The sequence below is a fragment of the Suricata suricatta genome, chromosome 8 (assembly GCF_006229205.1).
Source record: "Suricata suricatta isolate VVHF042 chromosome 8, meerkat_22Aug2017_6uvM2_HiC, whole genome shotgun sequence".
Taxonomy (NCBI): Eukaryota; Metazoa; Chordata; class Mammalia; order Carnivora; family Herpestidae; genus Suricata; species Suricata suricatta.
In genome coordinates, this window is record NC_043707.1 from 112,327,646 (window position 1) to 112,341,736 (window position 14,091).

The 14,091-nt window shown below is 43.9% G+C and overlaps 1 protein-coding gene and 1 pseudogene across 5 annotated transcripts in view; both read right to left on the reverse strand.

The window, feature by feature from the left end:
• The window catches only part of MACF1 (microtubule actin crosslinking factor 1), a 324,783-nt gene that overhangs the window by 296,824 nt on the left and 13,868 nt on the right, over positions 1-14,091 (reverse strand). The gene's annotated exons all lie outside the window — the stretch shown is intronic.
• LOC115300477 lies at positions 8,579-8,686 on the reverse strand (annotated as a pseudogene).

Genomic DNA, 14,091 nt, shown 5'->3' on the forward strand with positions numbered 1-14,091 from the left:
AATTTCTGCTCTCAATGAGGCTACATTCTAGTAGAGAGGAAGATTGAGGCAACAAAGTAGAATATGGAGTTCCAAGAGTAAGGTGAAGTAGGATTATAACATTCCAAAAGGGAAAGGGAGGTTAAGAGCATATATAGTTCTAAAATTTCATGAGATAAGACTTAGAAGATCATAAAAGAAAACCGTATTCTACTCTGCACAGTGGAATTCTCCATCTGCTGTACCACACTGGCCTTTGGCTCTTGAAAAGGACAGATTATATATTTAGTATACACAAAGCACTTAGCACAGACACATCTCACACTGAATCCTAGATGAAAGCTAGCCATACCTTCAGATTCGAGAATCAGGGATCTAAAAGGATCGTCCGAAGAACACCTGGTTCAGTTTCCTATCTTTAGCAGATGAAGAATTAAACCATCCATGATAGTACTCTCTTTCTTAAAATTCTTCAAGAGCAAAAATGGCACACCATTCTAACAATCATGCTATTACCTCAATAACAGGAATCGCTGGAATGTTTCCTACTAGTATCTAATGCCATATCCTCTTATTTATTATATAGACTGATTTCATGCAGTGAACATTTATAACAAACCTGTGTGCATAATCTACACTCACCAAATATTTCTCCAGCACCCGCATGTGCTAGGCACTGTGCTAAGGCTCAGGAACAAAGCTTAAAGTGTGTAGAGGAGATAATCATAAAACCAACCAAACCACAATCCGCTGTGATATGCATATCAGAAGACTACAGCAGGGAGGAAAGAGATTCACCATGTGGGAAGAAAGGATAAGGAAAGGCTTCCCAAAAGTAACAATGTCTGAATTGTGTTTAAGGGTAAATGGAATTTGCTGGCAGGTGAGGTTAACAAGTGAAAGAGGAATTCCACCCAGAGGGAACAACATTGGCACACAGAGCCACTCTCTAGCCTGGCATGCTGAGGCAATTGGACATAGCTTCTTCCTGACAGGGTATAAAATGCAAGAAGCAGGCAGCAATTAAACTTTTTGTTGAATGCATGGTCTTTATAGTATAGGCAATGGGAACACTGAGGGGTTACAAGTAGCATATATCTTTATAAACCAGAATATGAGATGTACCCAAGAAAAGGGGAAGGAAGAAGACAAATAAATGGAGGGGTTCCAAGTCTGCTCTTAGACAACATATGTAGGCAAAGGCAAAGGGAAACAGCTCATGATAGCAACAAGTATTTCGTCTTTCTCAGCCCCTTTACTATAGCCCCCACACCTATTTTCTCTTACACCACCAGACATGATAGTTTTGTATTTCCGAAGATTTTTTTTCCTGGTAGGAGTGTGAAAGGAAGACCAAAGGGGACCAATCGGTTAAGCTGTTAAAAGGAATCACAGCAGTATTAAGGCCCTGGGCTCATGTATTGGCAATGAGGCTGGAGGAGATGACAGACAGAGAGAGATGGAGGAGATGGAATCAACAGGACTTGCTAAAAGACTGGCTGCCTGGGCAGCATGAGGGAGAGAAACACATGAAGCCCAGGTTTCTGGCTTTGACAATCAGGTGGATGGGGAAAGCATTCATGGAGATGGGGGACACAAGAGGAGAAGCAGGTCTGCAAGAGGGATGGAGATGATGGCACCCATTTTGGACACAGCAAGCGTGAGCTGTCTGTGGAACAACCACATGTAAAAACCCATCATGAAGGGTGCTTTAAGTTGCCAGAAACACAAAGAAAATATAACAACCACCACCATTTGCAAAGTGGTTTAATTCATGAAGTGCATCATATGCATCACATTCAATATAACCTACACCTTCAACAAGATCACAGTGAGGTTGGGAAGTTCAGACAAACATACACAAAAAGCTAAGTAACAAAAAACACAATAAGAAGTGCTACCAGGCGGTTTTGGTTTATGATGCATTGTAGGAAAAACACTTGTTATACTTCAAGACTGTAATTAAATCACCACTTAGCTTTCCAATCTCTGGAACTTTTTTAACTTTCCAAATCACCACAAGTCTATTTATTAAGGGTATTACACATATTTACAAGACAGAGATAAGATATAATCAAGAAAAAGAGAAGGAGGAAGAGCAAAAGAACACAGGGCTTCTGGCTCTGCTCTGAGACAACATATGTAGGCAAAGGCAAAGGGAAGCAACTAATAATAACAGCAAATATCTTCTGCCTTTCCCAGCCCCCTGAATCCTGCCCCCACATCTATCTTCTCTTGCTAACATACCACCTGTGCTACAGCTATGTTAGATACTGCCTTCTCAACAACATATTCCTGCCAGGGCCTCAGCTGCCTCACCCCTTCCCAGGAGCCACCCACAGGATGATCAGAGAGAAGAGGACTAAGAGATGAGAATCTAACTCTCTCTCACAGTGACGGTGGAGGGAAATTCCAGCCCCTGACAGTTCCCCCATTCTTACTTAAAAAGGCAATACTACATGAATACTGTTTTTATACTTGTTAACAATAACAATAATAAAAACAATGAACGAGTCCTCTGAAAGATGTGAAGACCTCGAAGCACCCAACTAAACTACTCTGGTCCCTGTTTTCCATTTTGGAAACTAACCAACAGAGACTACCCCCTTGTGGTGTCCCAGATCAGGCCAAACCAGCTTCTTTCGAACCCAACCCTGACCCCAGGGCTCATGGCTCATTTGTGGTGTTTGTGAGAGCTGGAGTACTTGCAGTAGATCTGGGATGCACTTCCTAATGTTACAGAGATAATTGCACCAGAGAACACAAGGCTTCTGAATCGTCTCCTGCCTACCACTTCAGCTACAGGTCACTGGAGGAGGAGGCCCTGTCAGGGTCCCATCCCAGTTGCAAAGAAAGGTAACACGGCAATAAGGTCCTGCATGACAGGACAGGACATTATCAAGAAACTGCCTGGCATCAAGGAGCCAGTTGGAACAGAAGATGATTTTGTCTCTGTTGGTCCCCTTTCCCTTAGGACTAGGTCTCTTTCTGGGATACGTTCTACTGTGAAAATGGTAGCTAAATGAGGAATGACCTTCCATTATTTATCCTACTGCTTACACATTCCTTATTGTCTTTTGTCATTTGTAATGTTTACTGTACTGTAAACTCCTACAGGACAGAGGGCTTATGAACTCTATTTATTCAGTGTTAGATACTCTACTACATTCAAAGAGGCTTTTGGAGGCATTTTTGCTGCCAGCAATGACAAGGATAGTAGAAAGAATCCAGACACACAAAGTGGCATGCATCCCCTGGAGTGAACCATTCACTGCACTATGTGAAACCAGAGCAAGGGACACAAGCAGATACATACACCTCTGGCGGGACATAGAAATTGTACCTGATAAGCCAAACCAGGGACTGAAACAAGATCAAAGATTCTCCAAATTAATGGAGACACACCTTCCACTCCCTGGAGTGACTCATGTCACATTCATGGGAAATAAAGTCCAAACAAGGAGCAGAAAACAAGGCACACTGTGGGGAGCATGCCAGTTAACAACCCAAGAATGCACATTATGCCAAATCGGTCAATCCTGAGCTGGACCTAACACATTAGGAAATATCCTCTACCCAAGACTAAAGGTAAAGAAACCAAGCAAGTCAAGGACGAAGGAAAGGGTAACCAATACTGTTTTTAGATATAAAGGTCAGATAAATGCTGAAGGACACTATCACCGTTTGAAAGGTAGTGATTATCAGGAACCTGTTACGGTAAGGCAGGGAAGACTCTGAGTCATGAGAACAAATCCATCACGTTCACTGCCCGCCTGCCAAAATAAACAAGGAGGAGGCTGCATATTGTGGAAACAATAGCCACTCTGTCTAGCCTTACAAAGAAGCCTGGTCTTCACAAGTCTGGTCCAAATAGACTAGGGAATACTAATCCTGCAGCCTTCATGGAAAGCACAAATGTTTCTAAGCTCAACTACCCTGGGAGAGTAAGTGAAGCTAGCCTGTGAAACTTATGCTGCAGCTAAGCATGGGGTTCCCTCTCACCAATGAATCCCGCACTCTCCATATCAGACAGTAAGATGAGGATTAAAGACCACAGGTAAGAAAAGCCTCTGTGTTAAGAAGCAAAATGCCCCTGACCATTAAAGTCAGATTAAGTCAATACATAGATAGATAGACAGATGGATGGATAGATAGATATGAATCAATTTCTGGCCTATACTTTACTAAATGATAGAAAGGAATCATAAGTTACATATTTGATTCCTGCCCTGAAAAAGCTTACCATTTTGCTGGAGGAACAAAACACAAGCCAGCTAGACAGCAATACAAACAATGAACAATCAAGCAGATGCTACATTTTTTGGAAGGACCCCTTATTCTACAAGGACCACTTGTTCTTCCATCAAACCTATGCTGGAAAACTGATCCTGGACCAATCCTCCTGTCTGCCTTCTTGGTATCTACACTCAGGTTACTGAGAGCATCTGCTGCTAGAGGGACATGCAAGTGCACATGCAAGTGTGTACACACACACACCCTCCTCTCATCAGATCACTCCATCCCTCATTTCAAAGAGAGAATAAGAGCCATGAAGGAAAATTCCCTCAGGTTCCTACACCTGCAGCCAACCACCTGTATTTTTGGCTTCCTCCCTCTATAATCTTTTTCAGCAAACACAGTTCCCTTTTTACTCTTGAACCCACCCTCCCATGGATTATCCTCTCTTCTTTGAATTTTACTAAACTCTCCTTCTCTACTGATTCTTTTCCAAACAGCACTTAAACATGATTACATCTCTCCTGTGTCAGAATAAACAAACAAAACTCCCTCCACCCGACATCCCCCTCTTTAGAATGCCTTCCTCCTCTTTCTTCAATGTCCAGGTTTCAAGACTCACGGACTCCATTTCTGCACTCTTCATTTGCTTCCCAACCCACTGCTTGCTTTCGGGATTGTACTTCCCACAACCCCATCACAAACGCTCCAGTAAAGGCGACCTTTATATTCTAGAGCCAAAAGTCCTTATCTTGCTTGACCTCTTCATAATCTGACCCTGTTCAACACAGCCTCTTTCTGGAATTCACTTCTCTTCCTCCTGCATCTCTGGGCACTCTCTTTTGGAGCCCAGTTTCCTTCAGGGGATCCTCCTCTTCTGCTCCCAAACCACCCCTCCCCCCTTGTAGTTCCCCAGAGCTTTTTGCCTCAAAGCTCTTCTCACAGTATACACTCTCCCAGCAATCTCCTCGTCCATTCCTAGGATTCCAGAAGTTGATGACCAACTCATCTATAGCTCTCCTGATTGCCACACCCCCTACCTGCTGGATACCTCTGCCCAGCATCCCAAAGAAACCTTGACCTCAACACACAGAAACTAACTCCATATCTTCCCCTCCACCAGCATTATCACCAAGTCGCCACAAATAACCTTCTTCCTCTTATACTCCCTTTTTTAGTTAATGATACCACCCACCCATTTGGAACCCAAGCCAGAAACCTGCAAGTCATCCTAAGTGCTTCCCTCTCCCCTCATACATCACATTCAATTAGTCATCAAAACCCGTGGAGTTTACCCCTTAATCCCATTTCTTGATTTGTCCACATGGGTACATTACTACTTCCACAACCTTAAACTCTATTCACTTACTGCCTAAATTACTGTGGCAGCCTCCTAACTGGTCTGTCACTAGCCCTGCCACTCTGCAATCCTCCTTCACACTGATGTCAGAGGGGAAATATTTCTAAAACGTAAATCCAATCATAGTCTTCTTTGCCCCAAATCCTTCAATGGCTCCCAAAAGCCCACAGCATAAAGCCCAAACTGGATACAGTATGACAAAGCCCCTCAATGCTTTAAGCCTGCCCACCTTTCCCACCCCCTCCCGTTTCTCCTTCCCTCACATCCTACACCCCGACCTTACTAATACCCCATATTTCTTCTCCTCAAGCTCTCTCAAGCACTCATTTTATTCATGCTGCCCGGAATGCCCTTTACCAGAACTTTTGGCCCCAAGTCTCGAATCTTTTTGGTGACAGCTCAGGCATTTCCTCTTGGATGCCTTCCATGGCTGGCCCTCTCCCACCCTGGCCAGGTGGCTATTCCCCTCTACTTTCCTAGCACCCGCATCTACCTCTGACAGCACTCCCTGAAATGGACTATAACTGTCAGTTCCCCACAGAGATGCAAGGACAGTATTTTTGTTTCTTCAACACTTTGCCTACTGTCTGGTTCAAAGTAGATATTCTATAATTGGTTACTAATTAAATGAATGAGTAGATCCTCCAAACAAGCCCCCTGACATGCGAGGACACTGGCAGTTCAAGATACAACTGAAGATTTTTGAAGAGATTTAAGAGGATTTCTTACGCAATTCTTGGCAGGTATTCCTGGAAGCATACAATGAAGGTTGTCCAAAGAATGGCTAGAAGTGGCATTCTAGGGCACTCAGCATTGTGAATTTAAATGAGAAGACTCAGCAACACAACCCTGAGTCACAGGTTCAAATGCATAGCCCCATCTAACAAGTTCAGAATGGAGTAAAATCTTCTAAGATTTTTATACAAGATAAAAGAGGACTTTGTTTTGGAAAAGCCCTAGCATAAGGGGTAGTTAATTTTTTTTCTCAAGGCAAAGTCTTCTAAAGAGAGTTACCAATGTTAGGATCTAAACTTAAGTCCCTATATCTGCCCAGAATGTCTCTCAAATATACACCTCTCCTCTTTTACATCCCTTAATCTAACCTCCAGACAACAGTGGCCTCCTAGAGAATAAAGCTCCACTCTCACCCTTCATTTACACAGCTGCTGTTAATTCTGTCCATTTCATAATGGTTCCTCATAATAGCATTCAGGACCTTCTCTCTCTCTACCCCTAATCTCTGTATCATTCATTCATTCATTCATTCATTTTTATTTAAGAGAGAACACTCACATGCTCACACACGGGGGAGAGGGGCAGAGGGAGAGGGACAGAGAATCCTAAGCCGGCTCCACCCTCAGCGCAGAGCCTGACACAGAGCTCACTCTCATGATCCTGGGATCATGACCTGAGCTGAAATTAAGAGTTGGACGCTCAACGGACTGAGCCACCCAGGCGCTCTCATATCATGCTTTTAGTGTTTCTCAGTGGCCCCTCATCTCACTACCACTTTCCCCAACACAGTATCTGCTTATAGGTACTAGTAGAATGCAGTGTACAATGTGAGCTTTACTATTGTTGATGAACTAAAAAGTATAGTCAAAAAGAAAAAAATTCCCTTCCTTTATGTTTCAATCCAAAATGCTCCTGCAAGCTGAAACCATCTGAGCTCCAAAAGACACTTCAAGAAAGCTCATTCTTTTAATCAACACAAAGGAACTATGTTAACCTTTCTGAACAAAATTCACAATAGAAATTCACTATGGTAAGAGGGAATCCAAGAGTACAGCTGGCAAGTTCCTTGCCCAAAAGAAAGATACTGACTGACCAATTAATTAACTTGTCCTAGGCAACAACCCAAATCATCCCTGATCACTGGCACATCCTTGAGGACTGACACATGGTTATGCAGAAGAAAGCAAATTTTGAACAGAGAAAGAAAAATAAATGCTTGTGCCCCATGAGAATAGACTTACAGTACCACACAAATTTATGGAGCCACAGCAAGCTGAGGGTATCAGATCCCAGATGGCCTACCCTTGAGCACTGCATTCTCTCTGGCCAGAGCACATCTATCTGTTGTTGGTCAGCCTGCCTCTCCACTCTCCCCCTACACACACACACACACACACACACACACACACACACAAAACACACGCAAGGAAGGTGAGTTATCTAAAACTCTGCATACTTTCCTGCATTTTTTTTTACAATTTTCTACACTAAACATACATTACTTTTATAATTTGAAAAGAATTTAAAATATGACTTGAAAGTACTCATACGATTGCACTTTCTCTGAGAGAAACTCCCTGATAATCAACCACTTACAAAAGAAGTATAAAAAGTCTCTACGCTGCTAAGAGCATAAAATTTCAGAGGGAAACGACTCTAAGAGACATGAGGCAATGCAAAAATAATACAAAACAGAATAGAGGTAAGAGACTGTGAGGTAGACATTGTATGGTCAAGGAAAGAGATTAACTTCTGAAAAAGTGAGGGGGGGAAGCTGCATGGAGTACACAGGTGCCACACTTAGCTTTAATTAAAAAAAAAAAGTAAGATTTGAATAATCAGAGAGAAAAGCAGAGGGCCTTCCAGGAAGAGAGAACATAAAGGCAGGGGGACAGATACAAGGATCTAGGGTTAACAAATACTGAGACCTGCCCACAAGGAGCAGAGAGCTGTGGTGGACAACAGTTGATACAATTAGTTGTGCAGAATAAGTCAAATTATGGAAATCCCTGAAAGCTGGAGACAAAGAACCAGAGATTCATTGTAATTTACTCCTGGAACTGAGAAGTTCTGGAAGGAAAAATAATAATTCATTAGAAGTAACCAAATAAAAGTTGAAATAACCATTCTTAGATGTTACACACCAACCTAAGAGGCCTAAAAGGGGTCCTCCAGGCCAGAAATGAGGAAACGCCGCAGCATAGAAGCAAAACAGGAGGCTTAAACTCCAATCAAAACCATGAAGAGCAAAAGCAGAAGCTTTAGCACACCATACAACCTCATCAGAACATGGCTCAACTTATAACTAACAAAGGCTGAAAGGGCCAACCTTATTTAGTAACAAACTATAGAAATGATCCCTGAAAATTTAGTCTTGGGCCAACCTTATTTAGTAAAAGGAAAGCCCACGTGTTTTTCAAGACCACTGAGAAAAATGCTACAAATTCATTTTGCAACCCATATATTTACTTGTGACCTTTGATTTTGGAATGTACACTCTGAACAGCTTTCTTTCTACCATCATCTCTAAAACCTGAAACTGGCACTGAAAAATACCAGGATAGTAAGGCCTCAGCAGATGCATTTCCCTGGTGTGTATTATGTCACTTGCCAAGCAAGCCCAAGATGAAAGCAGTAGCTCCCATAAGCATTGTTAGCACATGCACACATTTTATCATTTCAACAGCATGAATGTGGCCAAAGTTTGTGATTTCCCAGCAGACGAACTTGACTCACTTTCTGAATTAACAGTGTCCATGTCCAGAAGTAGCAATTATTCTATTGTTCTGTCTAGAAGCTATCCACTCCAATTCAAGGGCTATGTTCTAAAAAGGAACTTAAAACTTGAGTTTACATTTAACCAAGAGGTTGCTTCAGAGAGTCATTTAGTTAAACAATGCCAAACCCTCAGTCTACATTTTCCAACCAATGTGTTAACCAAACTTTATCACTTTGCATTACATTGTTTTTGTATAAAAATTTCAAAATGAGAGTGCCTGGCTGACTCAGTCCATGGAACACACCCCTTTGATCTCAGGGTCCTGAGTTCAAGTCCCACACTGGTCATAGAAATTACTTAAAAAAAATTTTTTTCTTGATGTCAAAATAATTTACATACTATGAAACCTCTCCCATAACAAAAGGAAAAGAAATTCTCCACAGTTCAGAGATCTGGAAATGTATGTCATTTAAGGGCTACCCCCTCAGAGGCTAAAAACTAACAACAATGATATGAATAAAGTTTTTTCACAAAGGCGCCTGGGTGGCTCAGTCCAACTTTTGATCTTAGCTCAGGTCACGATCTCATGGTTCATGGGTTCGAGCCCCACATCTGGCTTCACACTAGCAGTATGGAACCTGCTTGGGATTCTCTCTCCTCTCTCCATCCTTCCCCTGCACATTCGCACATATGCACTCTCTCTCTCAAAATAAATAAATAAACATTAAGTATTTTCACAATTATCTCACTTAACCCAAGTCACTGCTCTGATTTTAAAACGTCCTTCTGTGATACACTGTGAAACCTTCATCTAGAAGTCTGGGATCCTGGCTTTTGGACAGTAATTTAAGTCTCTATACCTGGACTTATCCATGTGTATACCTTCCTTATAAAATATTATAAAGATCAAATAAGATAATAATATGAAATTAGGTTGTAAAAAATAAAGTATTATCTCCATGGAAGTTTTTCTAAACATGAATGGCCTAATACATGACAACAGCTCAGCTCATTTATATTCTTGTGAATCCCAAGGAGTTAGTATTATCATCACCATTTTCACAGTGAGAAACCCAAAAATTACAGGTTAAGCAACTTTTCCAAGGTCACACAGGACTGGACTGGAGCACAAGGCCAAAGAAAGTCAAAGCCTCATCTCTTTCTACTATACTGTGCTGCCTTGCTAGTTTTGAATGTTAAATAATATGCAGACCCTTCACTCCTCTTCTCTTTTTCATGATACGATTAAACAAAAATCAGTCCTAACTAGCCTAGTCCTAACCCATGGCACCTAGAGAGAACTCTGAAGTTTTTAAGTACCAGATAGTCCATGTTACCAAAGTTGAAACGGGAATGTTCTCTTTTATTGTTTGCTGAGCCTGTCATGTAAAGACTCTTGAGGGCTTTGCAAAAACACAAAAATCTGGGGCGCTGGGTGGCTCAGTTGGTTAAGCGTCCGGCTTCGGCTCAGGTCATGATCTCGTGGTTTGTGGGTTCGAGCCCCGCATCAGGCTCTGTGCTGGTGGCTAGCTCAGAGCCTGGAGCCTGTTTCAGATTCTGTGTCTCCCTCTCTCTCTCTGACCCTCCCATGCTTGCGCTGACTCTGTCTCTCGAAAATAAATAAAAAGCATTAAAAAAAATTAAAATTAAAAAAAAAAACACAAAAATCTAATTCTGTGCAAACCAACTTACGTATTACCCTCCTGCTTAACCAACCACCAGGAACCTGACTATATTTCTTTCCAAACCTCTTCTCTAAAACCTAAAACTATGCCCTTATGTGGCTGGCTATTTCCATAGAGTTTGTCCCTATCCCAGGAAAAGAATCCAATCCTGCTTCTCCTACCTCTCTAACTATTCTTAGTTTCCTTTGGTGTTCACAACAACCTCAATCTATTGAGAGGAAAACTTTGTGACTGGCCCAAATCATGTGGATGAAATATTCCTCAAAACAATGCATGTCTCTTTTCTTTGTTTCCATGTTTACCAAGCAACCATCTGATTAGCTTCATAAGCACTATGGTATAAGGGAAAAGAGTGCCTCAGACTGCAATGTAAGTATTCCAATCACTGGATTGGTATGTGCTCTACTATGAATTAATAAAATTGGCATACTCATTGCTACTTTTTTTTTAAACTTTCAATGACTGACTCCCCTGCTGCCCATGAAATAAAGCCAAAAAGAATCTTTATAAGTTGAACTCTGGGTCCTTTACAGTATCATCTGCTCCCAAAATTCGAGTCATACCCAACTACTCACATTCTGTCCTCAAATCCCTCCATTCTCTTTGTATCTTCAAGCCTTTGCATGTGGTATTTATACCAGTCTTCTCCCCACCCCATCCTCTATCAGACTAAATCCTATTCATCCCTAAAGGTCCACTCAAGTGTCACCTCCTTTGTCAAATCTCCCAATGAACCCAAGTGGAAATATTCATCCCTCCTCTTGCTTCCACAGTACTTTATACATATCTCTGTTCTAGTACTTACAGAATCATAATTACTTGTTTGTATATGTCTTTTCCTTTGCTAGATGTGAATAACCAAGGGCAGGAACCAGATCTCATTCATTATTCTGACACTTCCAGTGCCAAACACTGTGTTATTGTAACAGATATTTACTAATTGTTGAAGGATTGAAAAAATGAAGAACAATACCTTGGCTCTGTGTGTGGGTTGTTACCCACTCTGAATATTGGGATTGAAAGTTATTATCTAATACCTCCTGTTTGCTGGACAGTCAGGCTCTGAAAGAGCTTCTGGGATACTTGGGAAATGAGAGAGAATGTTTATGTCCATGCTGAATCATCTAATCCTGCCAAAATCATGCTCACTACCAACACACAGGGAAATGGTTGCCAGGCACAATTATGGAAAATGCATGCCTGACAACCATTCCTAATGCAGCTGCAATACATACTGCTCTATTCCCTTCACAATACAAATGCATCACTTCCTTTCTAGCCTTTGCCCTTTCCAGGGACAGTTTATGCAGCTGAAAACTTCAGCTCTCCTGAATACAAAAATCCTGTTTCATTTGTAGAATGAGGTGACTACAAATTAACAGCAGCAGAGAGAGAGAGAGAGAGAGATCCAACTAACCTGGTGGCCAACCAATGAGAGTCTAGAACCCCAACATCATCAATATCTGTTTCCCCAAGTCTCTTCAAAACTAATTCCTGTCTTTGTTCTCCCAAAGTAGACTCCTGGTCACACTCTATTGATTCCAGTTTAGGCAAAGAGTTCTTCTATTAAGGCAGTCAGGGGATTTCTAAATCTGGAGAATGCAAGAATTCCACACAGCGGAGTAACAAAGGCCCGGATGCTAATCCACCCAGACTTCCCAGTGAGAATGGTGCAGTGGGGGGAAGAGAAACTCTGCACCTATCCTAGAGCAGCCTGCATATCAACTCAAACAGCTCCAGTTCATTTATTTTGGCCAACCATTTTCAACTCATTCCTCCCCTCAAGAAAGAGATCTGTGCCTGGAAAGGATCAAATTCCTATACACCTGATCAAAATCCGTCAGAGGAAAGCCAAACTAAGCGAGCCGGCTAAAAGGACTGAGCACCACAAGAGGCCCCTCCTGGAACCAGCCCTACTTCCCCCTTCTTTCCGAGTTTCATTTGCTGGGAAGCCAACTTCCCTTCAGCTGGAGGCCAGCAGCAACATGATCCAGTGAGGGGCTGAGATTTCTTCACCTATCTGAGTTACTGCTAGTTTTTAAAGCTGTCACACAGCCCAAGACAGGCCCAGAGTATCCTCCCTCTAAAAAGAATGGAGGGTCGTTCAAAAGCCTGCAAAGGAAACTTAATGGAACCATTCACTTAGCAGCAGTTTTTCAATGAAGTTCAGCAGCACAATCTAACCTCTTTGTGCTCTGAAATGAACATTTCTTAAAAAGAAAGACCACGGGGGGTTGACAGAAAACTTGCTGCAGGCAGGGAAACCTGGACAGCTTACAGGAGCTGATGCAGAAGGGAACAGGCAGACCTCCTCAGCAGGTCCCTTGTAGCATTTCATTTCTCTCTCTCTCTCTTTCTGCTGCATTCTCCAGAACTCTAATGCCACAAGGGAAGAAAAAGAGGGAGCGTTTTACAGCGTCTACATTAGTTTCCCTTCACTGGGTAGGTGTCGTAAACAAGTATGCTGGACTCGGTCATAAGGGCTGAAGTTTCCTCTCCTTCCGAAGAAAAGAAACTAGAGGTCCGGTCACAAGGGACCCGCTGAATAAAGCAAGAGAAAGTGCTGCCTCTGGAGTTTCGGGGAGGGGGGGGCGGAAAGCTCCCTGTCTGTGGAAAGCACAGCAGCCACACAAAGCGCAAGCCTAGCCCTAGACGTTAAAGATCGGAGCGGGACCCCCCTCCGCCCCCGAGGCCGCTCACCCCTGCCTCGCGCGCGAAGGGCACCCCCGGGCGGCCGGCGACAAGCTGGGGAGCCGCAGCCCGCAGACCCTCCGCCTGTCAAAAGTTTCTCGCGGACACCCAGGCCTTGCTGGAGGCACGGCGTTCCGGACTGCTCAGCAAGAGCGCCTCTGGGCTGCAACCCGAGGCCCCCGCAAACGCTTTGGGGGAGGGGGCCCAGAGCACGGGGGGGGAGGGGGAGGCCGCGGCAGACCGCCTCCACCGGCTCGAAGCCCCTCAGGCTGGGCGGGGAGGAGGCCTCTCTCCAAAAGTGCACACTCACCGACCCCGGCCGCCACGCGACGGAGCGCAGACTGAGGGAGACAAAGGGGGGCGAGGGCCCCCGGGCGGGCTCGAGGCTGGCGGAGCCTCGGCGACCGGAGTCCCGCATAGGGAGCGGACGGGGAGGCTCCTGGCGCCCGACTCCGACTCCTCCTCCCCTGCAACTCCCCACCGCGCCGGGGCTCCGGAGCCAGCGCCCCTGCTCGCCTCCCTCCAGATAATAGGGCGGCTACTGTAACTAGTGCTGGGGAAAGCACCGTCTCCCGCAGGCTTATCTCAACTCCGCAAATAAGCCGGCCCGAGAAAGAGCAGGTCGGGCCTGCCCCGACGCCGGGGTGGGCGCGACCCCGCCCGTGCCCCGGCCCCCGCCGAGCCCC